Genomic DNA, 21,673 nt, shown 5'->3' with positions numbered 1-21,673 from the left:
TATATTTTTTTATTAAAGCCTTATTTATTCATTTCAAAATATCATCATTTCTTTGAGTCTTAAAAAATATATATTTTTCAGGCCACAAAGTTTAGCCACAGAACCAACCACAAGGGTCCCTGCGCTCAGCTGAAGAGCATTCAGCTGCAGCTTGGAGACCTTTAAAAAGGTTCTCCTGGGGTCATGGTTTCAGTGATCCAAGAGACTTAGGGCCTGATTTAGATCTTGGTGAGCGGGTTACTCTGTCACAACAGTCCGCCGAAATATAAATCCCATTATATCCTATGGGATAGCCCGTCTGCCGAATAACCTGTCCGCCAAGGTCTAAATCAGGCCCTTAGTGCATTTTATGTTAATGTTGCTGGGGGGCTGCTGCACTCCTTGCAGCCCCTACAATGATGGTGTCCGTGCCCCTTCTAGGGGCACCAACAGATAATATATTATTGGAAAAAAAACTAGGATAATATTGGATGCTCCTTAAATGGCGCAGTACATAATAAATGAGCTGCTCCTGCTTCTCGTTCATTCATTTTTTCAAGTGAGTACCCAAATGCACTCCTGCTGCACCGACAATATTGCCAAAGGTTGAAGGCCGTGGAGGAGCCCTCTAGCCCCCATGGCCCCTGCCGGGTCGCCAGCCAGCACTGTGTCGGGAGCCGGATATGTTATTTTGAGCACTGTCTGCCCCCGTGCCTACCCAGGAGACCCATTCTTTTTTTAATATTTGGTGCTGCAGGGGGATCCTCAAGGCCTCTGCAGCCCTTGCCGTCTCACCAGCCAGCACCCCAGCCATTGTGGGGCTGTCCGGAGCCGGCTCTCTGACTTTGCTCTCTTCTGGGGGTGAGGTACTGCTTTCTCTGTTCCTGCCCGGGCAGGAGTAAAGTTGTGTTATATTCACTGCCTGTACTCTCATAGGCAGGGAACACCAGTGTTGCAGGGGATTTGGTCCCCAGGATACTGCACCCGTATTGGGTGCCGGGAATGGGTTCCACAGGGCTTTCAGTATCACCCCCTCTCCCTCTTGTTATTGCTGTCTGCATTGCATTGCTCACTTTTAAACCCCTTACAATACCTGATCCTGATGTCTGTACCCTCTCAATCCCATAGTCACTCTCAGCATGCATCATCCTAATGTTCAAAGAGCGATTTCCATTTGTGATGATTTCTGGCAGACTGCAGGCTTGTAACCAATCATGTGCATTGTTACAGCATGGTTTAACTTTTGTGGGTCATAGTCTTTCCTTGACTAGCCAGTTTTCACCTGGTAGCTTCCTCTCTGGTACTCTGATTGGTTTGTGCGCTGTCAAACATACTCTTATGCGGGCTGCTCACATGTCGCAGAAGCTGCCCAGGGTCATGCTACTGCCCTGGGTCATGTCACTGCAAAGCTGCCCAGCATTGTGGGACAAAGCCAGCATCTCAGATGTTCTTTGAAGAACTTCTGCCACAAGTGTTTGGTTGGAACAATTACCTTGTGTATGCTGTTGTTGTGGGCCAAAGCCAATATTTCTGTATACTTATTGTATGTACCATTATATATTGCTTTACATGAGGTCTCCTTTATAACTAAAGCTGCCAGAAGGCAAAACCTAAAATATACAGGCAATAATTTCCTTAAAACTTTGTTTTTAGTAAAGCTTGCGTAAAACCATCAAAACATCGGTGGAAAATAAAAGGTATATGAATCAATATTATTGACTGACTTTTTTGTGTTTCAACTTGTATAGGAGAAAAAGATTAAAAGGAAATCATTTCTGTAGACAAATTCTCTCATGTACAAGAGAAGCTGCATTGCCTCTTTATTTCAGTTAATGAGCAAAATAGAACTAGAATGCAGAGAAGTCCATCCATCAATGCATAGTTAGGCTCTCTGAGAAGGATCCTTTACCGGGGCACAAATATTATTCTACCTTACTTCATTCAACCTTGTATATTTAGTCATAAGATTGTTTTCTGTCCGATAGGTGCCGGAATTTAGATCCATTTTCGTTCACTCTCATAGTTGAGATTTTGTTTTTCAGACCCAGATGTCTGTAGTAAAACACCATGGATTCCTTAATTATGGAACCCTGTGGGCTTCTTGTTTGGATAGGTGTGCTGTGAGAAAAACGTTTTACTCCTTGGAAACAAGATGTTCGAGGCATGTGTACTGTAGCTACACATGCTTTGTCATACTCCTGCCATCTAGGGTTGGGCCCGGATGTTTGCAAGTTGTTTTTCTTTGAAGCAGTCTTTCTTAGTCACAACGTAAGGCGACTCCTCATTTCGGTGATAGTGTGCTTGGTCATCGACTCCATTGTTAGATTGTTTTTTTCCACCATCGAGTTCGGATGCTCCGGTTTGAAACCGTTCTTTTGTTTCCTCTCGACGCGCAATCCTCTCTACCCTCAACGGTATTGTTTCCGTATGCATTTTTCACTTCTCCATGTTTCGCTTAGACATCGGAATAGACTTTCGATCGGAAAGCTTCGTGGACGACCTTCGATGCCTAAAGTATCAGTGCACCGACTCACATGAAGTGTGAAACTTGTGCTTGTCTGTCAAGCACAAAGAAGAAACCTGCAACGCTTGCAGATCGTTCTGATCAAAGAAGACTCTTCGCGATCACCGGGCTCGACTTTGAGAGATGCAGCTTCAAAGCATCCAAGACACGCCGGACATCTTTGGTGAAAGTTCTGGCCAAGAAGACATCGAGGCATCAGCGGCAGAGGAAGCCCTCTCCGAACTTGACTCGGAGCTTGAGATAGACCTTGACGCTGAAGAACTGCCGCAGAGACATGGTGACGAGAGTACCGAAGACCCCTTGCCCCCACAAATAGTTTCGAAAAACACAAGGCTTCTGCACCAACTCTGCCTTCTGGCCAAGGTCAACACCGAGACGACGTTTCCGACACCCCAGCTCCAGGCCCGGCACTGAAACAACCAGTCAAGCCTTCCGGCTCGTTACCGAGTCGTCAAAAGTCCTCCTCGGAGCCAAAACCTCCGGTTCCAAGCACAAGTCCGGTTCGGAGCCAAAATCCTCCATGCCGAAACCCAAGCAACCTTCGGTGCTGAAACCTTCGGCGCCGAAAGGTCAGCCTCCGTCGGCACCGAAGACATCAGCATCTAAAACTTTGGCGCCAAAACACAAAGAGATCCCCTTCTGATCCGAAAGTGGGCACTATTCCGTTAACACCTGATCCGAAGCCTAAGATGCTACATATTAACCCAGAGACTGGCAATATTCACATAAAACCACTTCAGAAACGCAAGCTTCAGGAGGAGGACACTCTTTGCAAGATCCCTTTGAAGAAAAAATCTGTAGATTCAAGTCCCTTTCATCTACCATCACCTACACCTCCGTATCCTGAGAATCCTTTGCAGATTACACCTCAGGATTCCCCACAATCTCATCATGACGATGCAGATGATGGGGGGATGAATCTCCCAATAGATGCATGGACAGATTACACAATTGATCCCCCAGGTGATACCGATCCAGATCTTTACCCAGGCAAACCATCTCCTCCAGACGACAATGTATAACACCAAGAACTCATTGCCATGGCTGCACATTACCATGGGGTAGAACTCCACAAAGAATTACTAGAAGAAGATTTTTAGTTTGAGACTTTAGCCTCCACACACAAGTCATCAACCAATATGGGGATTTTAATTGTCGGCTCAACTGGGAGGGTCTCAAGGTGCTGGGGGAGGGGAGCAGCTACAGTCAGTCGAAGAGCCAGGTCTTGAGGGTTTTCCTGAAGATGTGTAGGGTGGGGGTGCATCTGATGCCGATCGGGAGCTTGTTCCGGGTCTTGGCCGTGATGTAGGAGAAGGTACTTCCACCCGTTCTTGTTCTGCAGATTCTTGTTCTCCAAGAATAAAGGGAAACTGGGACCTGCTTGTGGATTTTTAATCTTTATCCCCCTGGCCAAAAACATCTCCTTAAGAGCTCCCTGAAAAATGGTCGAGCCCACCTTGACTTTTAGGCGTCAGGATGTCCCAATGATGAAGCATGACACCACTAGGGTGTGTGAGGGAACATAAAAAAAAAAGGATGTGCCTCCTTCCCCACGCTACAGTGGTGATTTATCAACACCTTCACTTTTATGTTCAACCAGTTGAGTACAGGTATTGACTAGAGTTACTTGACCACCTAGTTGTGGTGGAGTAATTAAGGGGAGTACTTCTGTCGGTGAATTAGATCTTTAATGCAGGCCTGAACCTCATTTCGCAAGGACCCTATTTCCGTTTTAAGCTCCTGCATAAAAAGCGCCATGAAGGCCTGCGTGACCGGCTCGTATGAGCCCCCAGTCGCCAGCATCTCTCCAGAAGCCGGGCCCGGCCCTGGTTTGTCCCACGCGGCAGTGTTCACAGCATCCTTAGGGGTTACTGAGGGGTCTTTCCTGAGCCTTGACCAAGTCATGGTCCTAGAGAGGTAGTGTCCTGTCGCTGCAGACCCCATTGGAGGCGCCCCTTCGTTGGAGGCCCCCGCCAACTATTGTGTCCGCGTGCCCTGCTTCACAGCTTCAGTACCAGCCAGCAATTCATATGAAGATCAGACCCAGCAGCGCAGTACTGTCAGGCATCTGTACTAAGAACTATGGGATGAACTTGGGTTCCAGGAGATAAGAGATAGTCAACCGGGCAGCAGCTCAAGCGGGTAAAAGTCCAAGGGGATGGCTCTCCTCCACTCTAATAGTGAACTGCTCCTCGCTGGGGAAAAAGGGGGCTCAGTCTGTGGCGCTGTACTCTCTCATTCTGTACCCGCTCCGTATGGGGCTGCCACCGGGGGGCCAGGAGGGGACGTCTAGCACTAGCAAGAGTCTCAGGCAGCAGCGGTGGGCAAAGTGACGATGGCCAGATGCCCACCCGGGACCGCAGCGCACGCAGGCCTGCAGTTGCGAGGACTGACTCACTCAGGAGGGCAGGGATGTCGCCGCTGGGGTGCAGCGCCAAACTCGGAAGAACAGTGGGGAGTGCAGGGAACTCAGGCAGTCTGTGGCATACTGTGAACCCCCCAGGTGGAAGCAACAACACCCCCTACCCCTGTACCTGTGCAGGGTCCCCTCTCCTGGGCCACGCCGCCTCCAGTCAGTCGCCAAAGTTCAAACAGAATCTGTGTAGTTCTCAGGGTGCAAATTGGAGGGTTCCCCCTTCCTTGTAAAAATCCTCTGGAGGGAGAGGACTGGTTGTTACCTTTGTAAGTTGAGGTATTTTGATCTGAGAATGTAGTTTTTGACCCTCTGTGTAAGGACGACAAAAAAGACTCTGTTGCATGTAGTCTGGAGTGCTCCCATGGATTCAGCTACTTCAGTGTCCTTTTTCATTTTTTCTAACGCCTGGTCAACATTAGGACCAAATAGGTGTTCCTTATCAAAGGGTGTATTAAGGATTGATTGTTGGACCTCAGGTGTAAACCCTGAAATCCTTAACTAAGCGCGTCTCCTGAGCAGGATGCTGGTGTTAACTTCTCTAGATGCGGTGTCTGCAGCATCTAAAGCACATCGTATGGAGGAATTAGAAATGAGCTTACCTTTCATTTACAAAGTCCTGGACCTTAGACTTATGACCATCTGGGAGATATTGGAGCAATTACTCCATGTCGTCCCAGTGTGCCCTGTCATACCTGGCTAAAAGACCTTGCGTATTTGCAATGCGCCACAGTATGCCACAGACTGCCTGTTCACTATAGGAGGCTATAGAGGCAACAACTTTAAGGGTGAGGGCAACACAACCCGTAACTCCCCTTCCCCCAACAAACAGTGACTTGCCCACGCTTCCTCCCGATTACACCACATCTGTCAGGGGAAGACTTCAACAATTTCTCCCCATTTGGCAGTCCATAACATCAGATAAATGGGTGCTAGGAATTATTCAACATGGTTGTTGCCTGGAGCTTACCAGCAATCCCCCGAACATTCCACCTCGATCTCACAAGTTATCTCCAGAACACATACACTTGCTAAAACAAGAGGTCCAGTCCCTCTTACTAAAAGGGGCAATAGAGCTGGTTCCAATGGGAAACAACCTTTACAATACAGTCATTACATCGCACTACCTTTACATAGCAGTCATTACATCGCAACATCCTTTACATCACGTCATTACAACACAGCCATTACATTGCATGTCACTACAACGCATGTCATTACAACGCATGTCACTACAATGCAGGCATTACATCGCAAGTCATTACAGCGCATACCATTACAACGCACAGTACCCTTCCACTATCCGACACTTACCCTACTGTTGCACTCACTGGAGTTAGAATAGTAATTTTTACCCCAACACTATCCAACACTTACCCTACTGTTGCACTCACTGGAGTTAGAATAGTAATTTTTACCCCTACACTATCCAACACTTACCCTACTGTTGCACTCACTGGAGTTAGAATAGTAATTATTACCCCTATACTATCCAACACTTACCTTAAATGAAATGTAATGGTATGCGTGGTAATGGTATGCGTTGTAAAGGTATAATGCAATGTAATGGAATGCGTTGTTAAGGTAGTTTCTGAAGATGCGATGTAATGGCATGAGATGTAAAAGAATGCGTTGTAAAGGATGTTGCGATGTAAAAACTGCGTTGTAAAGGCATACATTGTAACGTCATACATTCGGTACTAATACAGTGCCAGGGTTCAGGGGTTTACTCTCTGTACTTTCTCATCTCCAAAAAGGACGGTTCCCTAAGACCTATTCTTGACCTTAGAGAGCTAAACCGTTAGATTCTGTCAGAACATTTTCACATGGTGACGCTTCAACAGGTAATCCCACTTTTACAAAGAGCAGACTTTGTCTACTCTAGATTCCAATTCATCCAGCTCATCGCAAATACCTGAGATTTGTGATAGCAGGCAAGCATTACCAGTTCAAGGTACTTCCCTTCGGAGTGACTACAGCATCTAGAGTTTTTACCAAATGACTGGCAGTAGTCTCTGCTCATCTCAGAAGACAATTCATGTTTTCCCTTATCTAGAAGACTGGCTCATCAAAGCCAGTACTCACCAGAACTGTCTACAGCACACATAGATCAAAATAGATCTACTTCATCAACTATACTTCACCATTAATGCACAAACATCTCACCTGCATCCCTCACAGATGCAGTCTTATCTAGGAGCCAATCTAGACACAGTCAAAGCTCTAGCTTCTCCCATTGTAGCCAGAATACACAATATTCAGGCTATCATTCCACAGTTTCAACCCAACCAAGCATTACCAGCCAGGGTGTTCATGCAACTGCTGGGAATGATGGCGTCTTACATCACAGTTGTACCTCATGCAAGGCTTCACATGTGCCCCCTACGAAAGTGCTTAACACGTCAGTGGAATCAATCACAGGGTCTATTAACCGATCTAGTGTTGGTAGACGGCGTACCATCGTTCTCTGCAGTGGTGGAGCCCACAAAACGTATCAGCTGGCTGGCCTTTCATCGACCCTGTTCCACAGATCGTGTTCACTTTAGACACATCTGTAACAGGTTGGGGGACTCATCTCAACGATTACACAATTCAAGGCACGTGGAGCAACAAGCACAAGACTCTCCACATCAACTATATAGAGCTTTGAGCTGTTTTTATAGCACTGAAAGCTTTTCAAACTCACCTCATAGCCAAAACTGTCCTAGTCCGAACGAACAACATGACAGCAATGTATTACGTACTGAAGCAAGGAGGGACTCACTCTCTCCAACTGTCAACACTCGCTCAAGCCATTTGGATTTGGGCAATCCATCACAAGATTTATCTTCTGGTAGAATATCTCCCAGGAGTAAACAATCAAATTGCCGATCTCCTCAGCAGAAGAAGGCATCAAATTCACGAGTGGGAACTTCACTCCCAAGTTCTCCTTTCGTACTTTCATCAATCAGGATTTCCACAAATAGATTTGTTCGCCACAGCTAACAGCGTAAAATGCCCAAGCTTTGGCTCCAGGTTCCCACACCCGCTCTCAAAGGGCAATGCCCTATGGATGAACTGGTCAGGGATATTTGCTTGCGCTTTTTCGCCTCTCCCGCTTATTCCTTGGGTGGTTCGTAAACTCAGACAAACATCCCTCACACTAATTCTGGTAGCGCCCACTTGGGCTTGTCAACCATGGAACACCACCCTGTTGGAGCTGTCACTAGTTTACATCAAAAACTGCACCTTACCTCCAATCTCCTCTCACAGAACCATGGAGAAGCCAGACATCCAAATCCCAAAGAACTGATTTTAGCGATCTGGCTCCTGAAGTCATAGAGTTTGGTTATTTGAATTTACCACCAGACTGTATGACTATTCTAAAAGAAGCAAGGAGGACTACCACCAGATCTTGCTATACAGCAAAATGATAAAGATTTGGTGTATATTGCAATAACAACAAAATTAATCCTTTATATGCTTCTATACAAAACATTATTTGTTATTTGTTACATTTACAATGAACAGGACTGGCTTAAACGTCTATTCGTTTGCACCTTGTAGCAGTAGCTGCGTACTTACAGAATAGGCAACATCTGTCACTATTCAGAGTTCCAATAATCAAGGCCTTCATGGAAGGCTTAAAAAGGGTAATACCACCAGATTCCTCCTGCCCCAGTGTGGAATCTCAGCATTGTTCTTACAAGGATGATGGGTCCACCTTTTGAACCATTGCACAAGTGCCCTTTACAATTCCTCTCATGGAAAGTTGCTTTCCTCATTGCTATCACATCACTGAGGTGAGTTGGCGAGCTACAGGCATTCACTTTACAAGAACCTATCTTTCAACTACATAAAGATAGAATAGTTCTCCGCACCAACCCTACATTTTTTCCAAAAGTAGTTTCTGCATTTGATATAAACCAATTGGTTGAGTTACCAGTTTTCTTTCCTCAACCTGATTGTGTTGCAGATCACGCTCTTCATACACTTGACTTTAAAAGAGTGTTACTGTCCTACATTGATGGGACAAAAGACTTTCGCAAAACAAAACAACTGTTTGTTCATTTTGCTCCACCTCACAAGGGTAATCCTATATCTTAATCTGGTATTTCTAGAGGGATTGTTAAATGCATTCAAACATGCTATGCTAAAGCCAAAAGAACTTTAACCATACCCCTAGAGTGCATTCCACTCACAAAATAGGTGAGATTCCCTTTGCTGACATATGTAAATCAGTGACATGGTGGTCTACACCACACACATTTACCAGACACTATTGTGTGGATGTGTTAGCGCATCAACAAGCTAATGTAGGCCAAGCAGTACTTAAAACACTGTTTCAGACGACTGCAACATCTACAGGTTAACCACCGCTTTGGGAGTATACTACTTTGTCGTCTATGCAAAGCATGTGTATCTACAGCACACATGCCTCGAAAGGGTAATGTTACTTACCCAGTAAGCATCTGTTCTTGGCATGTAGAGCTGCAGATTCACATGCACCCACCCCCCTCCCCGGGTACCTGTAGTTGTTGCAGTTCTTCATTATACACTTATACACATGGATATCTTTATACTACGCTTGCTTACTCCATTCTCACCCTCTTGCGGGAAAACATTCTAACAATGGAGTCGATGACCATGCGCACTATCACTGAAAGGAGGAGACACCTTACCTCGTGACTAGGATAGACTTCTTCAAAGAAAAACAACTTGCAAACATCCGGACCCAACACTAGATGGCAGGAGTATGCAAAGCATGTGACTCAACATTTCTACATGCCAAGAGCAGATGCTTACTGGGTACGTAATATTATCCTTGTTTGGGAATGATGTTAACATCTATTGCTGGGGTAGTGGTTCATTTACCATTCCGTTTTTGAAATATTTCCACATATTGAAGATAGGGCACTAATAGGGCCAAGAAAGAGCTATGATCTTACCTAAATCTTACGCCCCTCTGATACCTTGTTTTTTTTTTTATAGAAGCATACTGTGCCACTTGATGGCGAGAAAGACTCCTAAGGCATCCGCTCTCCACCCCAAAAGATGTAATCAGTTTCTGACACAGATTAAAAATGGTCTTATCTCATAACATCCCACTTATGTCACCGTAGGTGTTCACTGGGGTTCCATTTAGTTTCCTGCCATGTTTAACTTGTCTTTGGAGAAGTTAGCTGCAAGTGATCCTTGACTCGCATTTCCATCTGCATGTCTCCTCCCATGATGGCATTCACTGGATGTGTGTCTGCCTCGGTGTTCTTCAGCACTTGATGAATAAATGATCAAGTTTTATCCCTCCAACACTGAGTTTATGTTGTTTAGCCCTCAGGTCTGCTTCCTGCCAGTGAAGAGATATCTCCAGATTAAGCCACTGATGGTATGATTCCCATGATTTTCCTAAAAGGCAAATCACATGACATTGTTCTTGACCGAAGGCTGATCATGCAATCAATACACATTCGTTAATCCTCACAGTTCCAGTTGTATCTCATGTGGAGATGGAACCCGGCTGCAATATTTTGGTTGTTGGTTCAGGCCCTGATCCTGTGCAAGGTTGATAGTGGGAACTCAGACTTGGTGAGCCCTCCCAAAGATTATCACATCCTTTGAAAGTGATTTCTATTCTGCCACAAGGCTTATGGTCAGAACTTGCAAAATTAGTCATGTTACTCCCATCTTTTTGAGAAGTTAACTTACCCCCTTCAGGGGCAAGGCTCTTGTTCAAAGTGGTTGTCTGGCTTACGAATCTCCCCACATGCACTTTCCAGAATATTGAAGGTGGATCTGAGGTCATTTTTTTCATTTGAAGTGCTGACACTTTACCCCCTGGAGACAGTGGCACATTAGTATACCTCAGCTATCACCACCTTTTGTAGCTTTTTTTCACTACAGGGCAGACAGTGCCCCAGCTTTCCAGTTGACAATGAAGTTGAAAAACATATTTTGCCTGCTATGATGTTCTTCATTTTTATGTACCTTACTGTATATTTTCTTTTGAACGTTTTTCAGTGCTTTTCAATAAACCTTTTCTAGATAATTTCTGAAATGAATAAATAAAAAGGTTGAAGTCCTTGACATCGAAACTGTGATCTCAACAGTAAGCTGAAACTAGCATAGGCTGGACCGGGGATATTTAGGCAAGAGGTGCTAGGCAATTGCATTGAACACAAACTTGCTAAAGGCTGTAAGACCAACATGCTGAAGTTAGCAATGAGATGGAACATTGGTGGGCCAAGGTCATAATGCCATGCCTAAAGAGAAGAGGGCCTTCAGATAGCTGCTTTTTCAAAGGACTGTCCTCGCAGAAGGACATGTTACAAGAGTTGCATTCAATTCAATTCATGAAGTCATGATGACCTGTAAACTCATGAAATCCCATAAGATAAGAGAGCTCCCTACTAAACAGAATTGGAGTTTAAAGTCCATCAGAGTCTTAACATGTCATTTGTTTGTAAGGAACTCTAAGGTAACCAGTAACTGGGCAGTCACGAAAAGGGATGATCTCCAGCATCAAACACCCTAATAATAAAGTTTTTTTTATTTAGAAGTAAAAAGAAGAGATACAATAGCAGTACGAGGAGCTGTCCTGTTGACTTCTATGAAACCTGAGCCTCTAAATATAATCTACAACAATCATCCACGGAGGTGATAGTTTAGAAAAATCTATAGTAGATCGGGGCAGTAGCCATCTGCAGACTAGCTGAACACACCTTGAAAAGAGCTTGGTTTTGCCCGTTAGGAATAACTTAAAAATCAACACAAAAAGACAGCTAAAAGGTTCCCTGTGTCATCACATTCGGTCAATTAAAGAACAGTGGACACTTTTTCTTACGAAGAGTTAAAAACGTAAGAGATCAAATACTCCATCAGGCAGCAGGTCCCCTGCTAAACCCTCCATAATTGATTGCTGGGACCTCCCAAGCATAATTGGACATTACAAATATGGTAATTCCAAAGTCTGTAAGGAATTTTAAAATTAAGTGTGAGGCTGGGAGCAGCGTGATTTGCTTGTGGTTAGAAGTTTCTTCCATTCAACTTTTCTTTAGTTTCCACAATGTGTCAAGTATTGGAGCTTTTGAAGGTCTATCAGGTTTGACTTCTTGATTGCCCCAGAATGTGCAATTGCTCCCTGTAGCAACAATGCCACCCTGTATCTAATACACACCTGAAATTTGCCAAGTGTCCCCTTAAACTACCCTGAACCACGGTTGAGGAAGAGTCCAACATTTACTTTCCAGAACTACCAATGCTGGCAGGAGTGCCAGCATTGGTAGTTCTGGAAAGTAAATGTTATATGATTATAGGGTAGCCAGTACATCTTCGTTCCAAGAGTAAAAGGATAAAGACCTAAAGGTCACTCAAGTTGTAAAGTGGGTAAATCTAAGTTAGTAGGTGGTGATGAAACTACCGTTTGTACAGCTCCAGCTGTTGTCTCTGATAGAGTTTATAACAAATGAGAGACGCTGAGTGTTATCAGTTTCTAACCTTTGATGTTTTATTTGTTTCTGCAAACGCATGTACATACCCTGCTTTACATTTCAAGTTCTTCATTGCAATAATGTAACACAAAGAGTGTTGTATATTCCAATGAGTGGTAGAAAAAATGTATAATAAAGGGATGTGAAGTGATCCTCCTGTGATAAAGAACATGAATCACTAATCAGGTCCTCACTAGTTTAACATCCCTAACAGACTAGGCCCCGTACACATTAGTCACAACATCAATTGTAACCTAGGTCACCGGCACTTTTCTCTTCTGTTTTTTATGGATATCTACCACGTTGCAGTCAATTACAACTACCTCCCCTCTTTTAATGATTATGGGGTAGGGGATATATCACTCTCGTGCCCAACTTAAAAATCCCGTCCCTTTGAAATAAACAATTGTGAAATCATAAACCACTGTGAGAAAAAGTGCGTGGAAGCGAGATGGCACCTCACGGGCGCACCACCAACGGGGAACCTGGCAGGTACTCACCAGGATAGCCCTGTTCTCATCATTGGTGCCATCAAGCTCAAAGAAAAGTGTCCAAGTGAAAGCAGAAATGTGTTTGCAAAAAGAGAGTGTAGTGGAAAAACAAACAAAACATACAAAATAGTGTCACATAAAATGCACCCAGCACAAATACACAAACTTTATTCCTATTTATTGTGCTGATTGCATGGTTAAAAATAGTGAATATGACTGCTGTTTATACAGCCATACTCTACTTGCCGACATGTTTCATTGCCATAGTATTCCCTCCGGCTTCAACTCGACCCGAACTATCCAACTATCGTGAAAATCACGAAGTGGATGCCAGACAACTCACAGAAGGAGTTAGTCTATAAATGTTTTTAGTACCTCTCGGCTGGTATGAGAGACTGCTGCCGTTAGAGGGCAGTTGTGAAGCCCCGGTGTCCAAAGCAGTGGCAAAAAACGATATACCCTGAAGAAATTGCCAGAGGAATACTGTGGCAATGAAACATGTCGGCAAGTAGAGTATGGCTGTATAAACAGAAGTCATATTCACTATTTTTTTTTATTTTTTTTTATTTATTTTTATTGTTGCCTTGAAAGCATCACAAATGAATAAATGAGCATACAGGCAGGCGTCAACATTCCGCCATGACCGTCAGATACGCAACTTTTACTTTATTTTCTTTTCCCCTGAATTCCACAGGTGTAAACAGAACGCGTGGATCTTTAACTGACAGCATTATGAGAACTTAAGAAAGAAATCAGCCCCTAAAACAGCAGCCCACATACCCACCTCTCCCCCCCCCGCCCCCGGCCCCATTCCACTCCCTCTATTGCAGTTCCTCCCATCACCCCTGCCTGATCTCAACAGTTAAGTCTGAACATGGCCTCCCCTAGCTCCTGTCATTAGGCCTGTCCCACTGAGGGTTTCTCCGGACCTTCCACGCAAGTTCCTTGGGGCTTCACTCCAACCCATGGTAGTGTCTCCACTTCGCCCACACTCTCCGAAACTTTTTTGGGCAACCCCTGGCCTTGTAGGTCACTCTCTCTGCCGCCATGTACAAATCCAGCCCCCTCCTCCATTCCTCCTGATTTGGCGGTTCAGGTACCCCCCAGTGTCGCGCAATGTCCCTCTTCGCTACCACCAAAGCAAGTACCAGAAATATAACCATGGGGCGCGCCAGGTCTACTTCGGTTGTCATACCCAACAAAGCCAATCTAGGGTCGCGCGGTAGGTTCACACCCAGGACCTCATCTAATTCCGTGAAGATTCCTTCCCAGTAGACTTGTATCACCTCGCAGCCCCAGAGTGTGTGAAAGAAATCGCCATCCTGCTGACGACACCTAAGGCACGCCGTGTCTGTTATCCTCCCCATTCTAAAAAGGCGCACCCTGTCAAAATAAGTCCTGTGGAGCACCTTCAGTTGTATGAGTCGAAGCCGTGACTTAATCGCAACCTCGCGTGGGTGCATGAGAACTATCTCCCAGTCTAGATCCTCCATATCCCCCATGTCTGCCTCTCATTTTGTCCGCAGGTCTCGTAGGTCTCCTAACATGTTGTTGGTCAGGGTTTTGTACGTGAGGGATATCGCCCCGCCCTGTATCTGTTCCTGTAGTAATCTCCCCTCTAATGGTGCGTACTCTGGGATGTCTGTAAGTGTAATGTTTTGTGCCCTCCATGCATGACTCAGTTGTGCATACTTATAGTACTGGGTGTTGTGCAAGCCAAATTCTTCCCTGAGTGCCTGGAAGGTTTTCAGTTCCCCCCTTGCGATCACGTCTCCCACAGTTGAGATGCCGATATCATCCCACCGTCTGAAGCCTTTCAGTTTGTTGAGTTCTCCCAACCATTTACAGTGCCATAAAGGCGTCTGTCGGGTGGGCCGCTTGTCCCATCCCATGCGTTTCGTCGCTTTATGCCATGCTACCAATGTGATCCTTGTAGCCGGTAAAAATTGCTTCCCTACCGTTCCTCCGTATAGGTAATATAATATGTTGGTGGTAGACCACTTAGACCTTTCTAGTGCGTAGGTAGGGTGATCTGCCACCGCATGGAGCCATTCGTTAATCGGGGCGAGATGCTCCGCCCAATAATATGCCTCTAGGTTGGGAAGAGAAATCCCTCCACTGTACTGGTGGCGCTGGAGTGTGGACAGGGCCACTCTCGGCTGTTTTCCCAGCCACAAGAATGCACGCAGGTCCGCATGAATTTTATGCAAAGTTTTAGCCGGCAACGGATAATATTCGTTTTGTAGTGCATATAAAAATTTCGGGAGCAGAACCATTTTATAAAGCGCCGCGCGACCCAGTAAAGTTAGTGGGAGCTGTCGCCACCTATCCATTTCAGTCGTAGCGCTGGTCATCACTCTGGCCACATTATTGGCAAAGGAAAGCGTCCTGTCCAGAGTTATGTACACTCCCAAATATTGAAAGCCCTCTTTGGTGTGAATAAGCAGCTCTGGCAGGCATCCCCTACGCTCCTGGCCTTGCGGGTCATATAGGACCGATTTGTGCCAGTTAATAGTGTGGCCTGCCCTTGCACCGAAATCAGCCAGTTCCTTGAATAGTATCGGGATTGTTGCATCTGGGTCGGTGACAAACAGCAGGACGTCATCGGCGTATTGTGATATTTTCTCCTGCGAAGAGTCTCCCCATGTGAAACCCTTAATCCCCTGGTTCTGTCTAATCCTGATTGCCAGTATTTCTATTGTAAGTGTAAAAAGAAGGGGGGACAATGGGCACCCCTGGCGCGTTCCCCTACCGATTTGGAATTCTCGAGATAACCTCCCGTTAACTCTCACTCGTGCTCTCGGGGCTGAATATAGGAGCCGAATCCACTTAAAAAACTTGGGGCCAAAGCCAAACCTCCGCAGTGTCTCTAGCAAGAAGGGCCAGTGGACTGCGTCGAAGGCCTTCTCTGCGTCTAGCGAGAGGAACCAGTGGGGTTCCCTCCTCCCTCGTACCTCCTGTAGCCAGTTATGTGTGCGGCGGAGATTTAATTTGGTTGCCCTATCCGGCAGGAAACCGGATTGGTCCGCATGTACCAGATCCGAAATTACCAGCCTCAAGCGTTTGGCCAGGACAGTGGCTAGTATCTTCGTCTCCATATTAAGGAGGGAAATCGGGCGGTAGGAGGCACAATGGTCCCTAGGTTTGCCCTCCTTGTATATTGGGACAATCGTAACCAGGGCGAGGTCTGGTGGCAAGCTCTCCGTCTGATAGGCCTCAGTAAATAACGTTTTTACATGGCGTTGTAACAGGTCAGCCGTCCGCTTGAAGAATTCCGCTGGGAAGCCGTTTGGCCCCGGCGTCTTCCCTGGTTTCAGCGATGCTATTCCTTCCGATATTTTCTCTAGTGTCATCTCCGTTTCCAAGACCGTAGCGGCCTCAGGGGACAGAGTCGGTACCTCCATGTCGCACATGTAGCGTTGCGCGTCTTCCTCGCCACCCAGGTTCCTAGCCCTATAAAAGTTTTCGTAGTATGCCGCAAAGGCCTCTGCTATGGCCTCGTCCGTGCATGCTAATCTATTCTCTGGTAGCGCTATCCTATCCACCCATCTAGCTGCCCTTTCTTTCCTGCTCAGCCATGCCAGGAGTTTGCCTGATTTATCCCCCACGTCATATAATCGGTGGAGCGTCGCCAGCGCCTGCGTGCGTGCCTCATCAGTAACGAGTTCTTTATAGTGTCTCTGTGTGTCCAACAGCTTCCTAAGTATTGCCTCTTCCTTCCTCTGGTGGTATTCTGATTCGAGGGCTAAGATAGACCTCTCTTCACTAATTACTGTGTCCTGCAGCTTCCGCCTAGCCTCACCCAACCTGCTCTGTATGCGGTCTCTCAGTACCGGCTTCATTGCCTCCCAAAGGGTAATCCCTGATTCCACCGTACCCTCGTTTTCGGCCACGTACACCCATGCTGCCAGGCGCCATTCCGCTCTCCCCTCTCTTCTCCCCCGCCCTATCTGTGCGTATAGTGGGGAGTGATCTGAGATTCCCCGTGCTTTGTATTCAGCTAGATCTCTCACGGAGACCTCTTGCCGGGACACAAAGATATAGTCCAACCTTGAAAATACCCTGTGGGCCCCGGAGTAGAAGGAGTAGGCCTCCAGTGTAGGGTGAAGCCATCTCCAAACATCTGTGAGGCCTATGATTTGCATCTGTCGTGCTAGTGCCGTGTCGTGCCCTGTTGTGTGCGGTGTCCCCGACCTGTCCCTCGTGACACACATCACATCGTTAAAATCACCCCCCACTATTTGAATCGTGTCAGCCGTGTCTATAAGGATTGCGGTGATTGCCTTGAGGGTGCGTGCCTGTAGCTTTGGGGGGGCATATACTGAGAGGATCGTGTACCTACGCCTTTTCCAGACTCCCTGTACTCCTGCGTAGGTCCCCTGTGGGTCGAGCCAGGTACGTGTGATGGTGTCGTATTTTTAACGAGGATCGCTACCCCCCTGGAATCTGTTGTGTAGCCTGCGTGAGCTAGTACTACATGTCTGCCTCTTGCTATAAACGCGCACTGATTGCCTCTAAGGTGAGTTTCCTGGAGAAGGATAATATCTGGCGCTAACCTCTTAAGGTAGGTGTTTACCAGGCTTCTCTTAACCTTGGACCCAAGGCCATTCACATTCCATGTTAATACGGTGACTCCTGTGTCACCTATGTGTGGGGTATCTAGTGTATCTGCCATTGTGTGTTACATTCCTCGTCCCTTGTAGGTCCCCGAAACTGGAGTGGCTCAAGGTGTGGCATGGCATGTGGCCGCTGCTTCTCAACTGACCCCCCCCCCACCCTCCCCCCCACAACCCCCTGGTACCCCAACTTGAGTAAATAAAGATACCCTCCCCCCCCTTCCACCCCCCTCCCCACCTCCCTCCCCTTCCAGTCGCGTCCCAACCCGGGACCAAACTATCCTTGGGAGAAGGCCTGTCGCCCTCCCACACATCCCCCCATCACGCAACAAGTAACTGTATAAACAACTCAAACAACATTGAAGGGCGTGTCAACTTGCGTGCTCCCGGTGACCGGGCTGCCATCTCACTGATCCCTGGAGATCCACACTCATGAGTGTGAGTCCTGAGTGTCTGCTGCGGGGTCCTGCCCCGACGAGTCTAGTTCTAACAGCTGTATTTCTGCGACTAATGGGTGGACTGAATCGCCAAGACCATCGTCCCCATCCCTTCCTGAAACATGTCCCTCCGAATCCTCTTCTTCGTCTCCTTCAGAACGGATGCCATTCCGCAGGCAGCTAAACCTGGATCCTGCCACAGAGTCTTTGCCCGGAGACGTTGATCTACCTCCCCTTCTTCCGCTAGCACCACGGGTCTGATAGGGCGTCGCTGGCTTACGTGACCTCAACTTTCCCGAGCGTCTACGTTGTGGTTTTGGCAGCTCCCCGCGTGTCTTCTCCCTTATTGACTGGTCCATGGCTTCCCTCCCGGCCGCCTCCCTACTATTGAGGATAGGGCGTTCCTCCAGCCATTGCCAGGCGTCCTCTGGGCAAGTAAAGAAGATGGATTTGTCTTTGTAGATGACTTTGAGTTTCGCTGGGAATAGGAGCATGTAGGTTATATTCAAGGATCGTAGTTTCATTTTTACTGAATCAAAGGAACGGCGCTGTTTTGACACCTCCTGGCTATAGTCCGGGAAGATCATTATTGTGGCATTCTCGAAGCGGATCGCTCCCAGTTTCATGGCTTCTCTAAGTATCAAGTCCCTGTCAGCATAGTTCAGAAATCTTGCTATGACTGGTCTCGGTCGTGCCCCCTCTGGTGGTTTGGCCAGGAGCGCCCTGTGTGCCCTCTCGATGACGAAGCACGTCGAGAACTGAGCCGCCGGGAAGGTAGTCTTTAACCACGAGTGGAGGAAGGAGGCCATATCCCACCCCTCGAGTCCTTCTCTAAAACCTACAAAACGAAGGTTATTGCGCCGTGATCTATTTTCAGCATCGTCCACCTTCCACTGCAAGTGACGATGTGAGGCCTGAAGCTCCGCCATATCCTTTTTTAATGCCGTGATCGATGTCTCATTGTCCGTGACTTTAGTTTCGGTCACTGCCACCCTGTCCGCTAGATTGCGAAAGTCCTGTCGCAGCAACGTTATCTCGGAGCCTACTTCTCCAATCTTCACCTCCAGAGCCGCTCGTGATTCCTGGATGTCACTCCTAGAGGCTTGTATGGCAGCCAGTAGCATTTCTGTTTCGGATTGCGATCCAGGTGTCTCCGGTCGGTGTTCCATTATCGGCCTTGATGTCGCAAAATTATCCATGGGGCCCTGTTTAGTCGGCTTAGGGACCGGTCTCTCTTCCCCATGGTGATCCACGTCACGGTGGGGGCGGCGGTATGGGCGGCCTATCCGTAGTGTTTGAGACTCGGCGTTTATGGGAGATTTCACTCCGGGGGCTGCCGCCCGCGAGCTCCTCTCAACTCCAACCTCTGCGGCCTGTGCAAAATGTATCTCCAAGGGGCCACCACGCTGTCAGGACCCTCCCGGCGTCGCTTCTCGGTGTCGTGGGTTCTCACCCACCTCCAGGCTCTGTATAGACCTTCCGAGCTGCCCCCCACCGCGCCTCCAAGACGACTGTCCTCCTTGCGCCGGTCCTCCAGTCGCTCCAAAAATCTGCACCCTGCTCCAGGTCCCGGCGCGGTCCCGATGTCCGTGGCCTTGTCGTTTCCACACCGTCCGCGGCCGGGCGACCACTGGTATCAGGGCATGCGGAGGGGGCCGCCTCGTCACCTCGTCAGTTATCAGTTGTGTGTGCTCTCCCGGTCTTCAGCCGGACCCCGGTGTCCCTGCCGTCTCTTCCTCTCAAGCAAGCCGGGCCGACGAGGCTGAAATGCCAGAAACCGGTCCCCGGTAGCTTGTCTCCTTTCTGGTGAAGAATTGGCTTGGTAGTTTGGTCTGCCCTGTTCCCATGATGCACTGGGCCAGGGACAGACTAATTTGCATATAGCCAGGGTCTGAGCTGGGATGGGGCAGTGAGCTAAATAACGGTGATGGATCAAGCCCTGATCTTTGGACTGGGTAAGAGAGGTCTGCTTAATTCAGACACTCTGTTCATCACCACCCCCTTTTCTGAATCGTTTTTGGCCACTATAGGTGTGGCAGGGTATACTCAGACATGAGTCCCTTGCTCACTGCTCCATCAGGATTCAAGCAAGCCGGGCCGACGAGGCTGAAATGCCAGAAACCGGTCCCCGGTAGCTTGTCTCCTTTCTGGTGAAGAATTGGCTTGGTAGTTTGGTCTGCCCTGTTCCCATGATGCACTGGGCCAGGGACAGACTAATTTGCATATAGCCAGGTTCTGAGCTGGGATGGGGCAGTGAGCTAAATAACGGTGATGGATCAAGCCCTGATCTTTGGACTGGGTAAGAGAGGTCTGCTTAATTCAGACACTCTGTTCATCACCACCCCCTTTTCTGAATCGTCTCTTCCTCTCCGGCCCTATAATTATCAGGGGGGCACTGGTTCCACTCCCGGGTCGTGCTCTTTGGCAGTGCTGGCAGGTTCTTCCCCCCCGTACGGGTGTGCGCAGTGCCTCCCCACAGACAGGTCTTCAGCCGGTGACTTGGCCCCGGTTCCGCTCCGTTCCGCACTATTGCTCGGCTCCTTACTGCCCGGGCAATCTGGTTGGTGTCACCCTGGATGTTGACCTCGTCTTTGCAGCCCTTCGCCCCTCACAGCAGTCGGGCTCCGGGCACCTCAGTTGCCCCACGCAGGTGTTTTATGCCGAGTCGGGGGCGAGCGGGGAGGGGGGGGGGGGGAGCGCGGGCGCCGTGGGTCCGCCAAAAGCGGGCGCGGGGTCAGGCACAGGCGCCCCGATCCTCAGCAGCAAGGCTTCTCCCCCGGCCGCCCTCTCCGCCAGCGCGCCTCCCCCCCGGCTCACCTCCTCCGCCGGCTCCACTCCCGCTCCGTCTCTGTAGGCGCAGACAGGTGCCTCCGTCTCAGGTGCCCGTCTCCCTCGGCTCCTTGTCCACCGCCTCGAGCCTCCGCCGCCTCACAGAGCCGCGCCGTGTAGGGGTCGTCTCGCTCCACGGCTATCCCCCGGGCACCGGGTATGAGGTCAACCGGCCGCCATCTTGGTAAAGGCGGCCGGACTTCAAAACTGACCTGCCGCTCCGTTCCAGGCACTACCGTCGAGACTCCACCGGGGCTCAGGCCAGGCTCAGGCTGCGCCGAGGTTCCGACTCCGTCTCAGGGACCAAGCAGTAGCGCGGGGCTGCTCCGCTCCGTCTCTGCCGCCGCCTAGTCTCCCGCCGCCATCTTGTTTGTAACGGGCGCTCTCGGTTTGCCACCAGTTCTCTAAATTCTGGGCCGTTCCGCGTCAGTGGCGACTCCGCTATGCTCCTGCTAGATTCTTGTGGTAGTCACACACCGCCAGATGAAGTGTGTGGTCTCCAGGGTGTTATTTAACGTCGGATTGTTATGCAGCCCAGCCGGAGCTCCGGCGAGACACGTCCTAGCCGGCCATGCTGCTGGCCCCATATTCACTATTTTTAACCATGCAATCAGCACAAGAAATAGGAATAAAGTTTGTGTATTTGTGCTGGGTGCATTTTATGTGACACTATTTTGTATGTTTTGTTTGTTTTTCCACTGCACTCTCTTTTTGCAAACACATTTCTGCTTTCACTTGGACACTTTTCTTTGAGCTTGATGGCACCAATGATGAGAACAGGGCTATCCTGGTGAGTACCTGCCAGGTTCCCCGTTGGTGGTGCGCCCGTGAGGTGCCATCTTGCTTCCACACACTTTTCCTCACAGTGGTTATGGTTTCACAATTGTTTATTTCAAAGGGACGGGCTTTTTAAGTTGG

General features: G+C 48.2%; 1 protein-coding gene across 5 annotated transcripts in view; it reads left to right on the top strand.

The window, feature by feature from the left end:
• The window catches only part of GSS (glutathione synthetase), a 757,391-nt gene that overhangs the window by 499,686 nt on the left and 236,032 nt on the right, over positions 1-21,673 (top strand). The gene's annotated exons all lie outside the window — the stretch shown is intronic.

The sequence above is a fragment of the Lissotriton helveticus genome, chromosome 7 (assembly GCF_964261635.1).
Source record: "Lissotriton helveticus chromosome 7, aLisHel1.1, whole genome shotgun sequence".
NCBI lineage: Eukaryota > Metazoa > Chordata > Amphibia > Caudata > Salamandridae > Lissotriton > Lissotriton helveticus.
The sequence above is the reverse complement of the archived record's forward strand: the minus strand, read 5'-3'. Positions and strand labels throughout refer to the sequence as shown.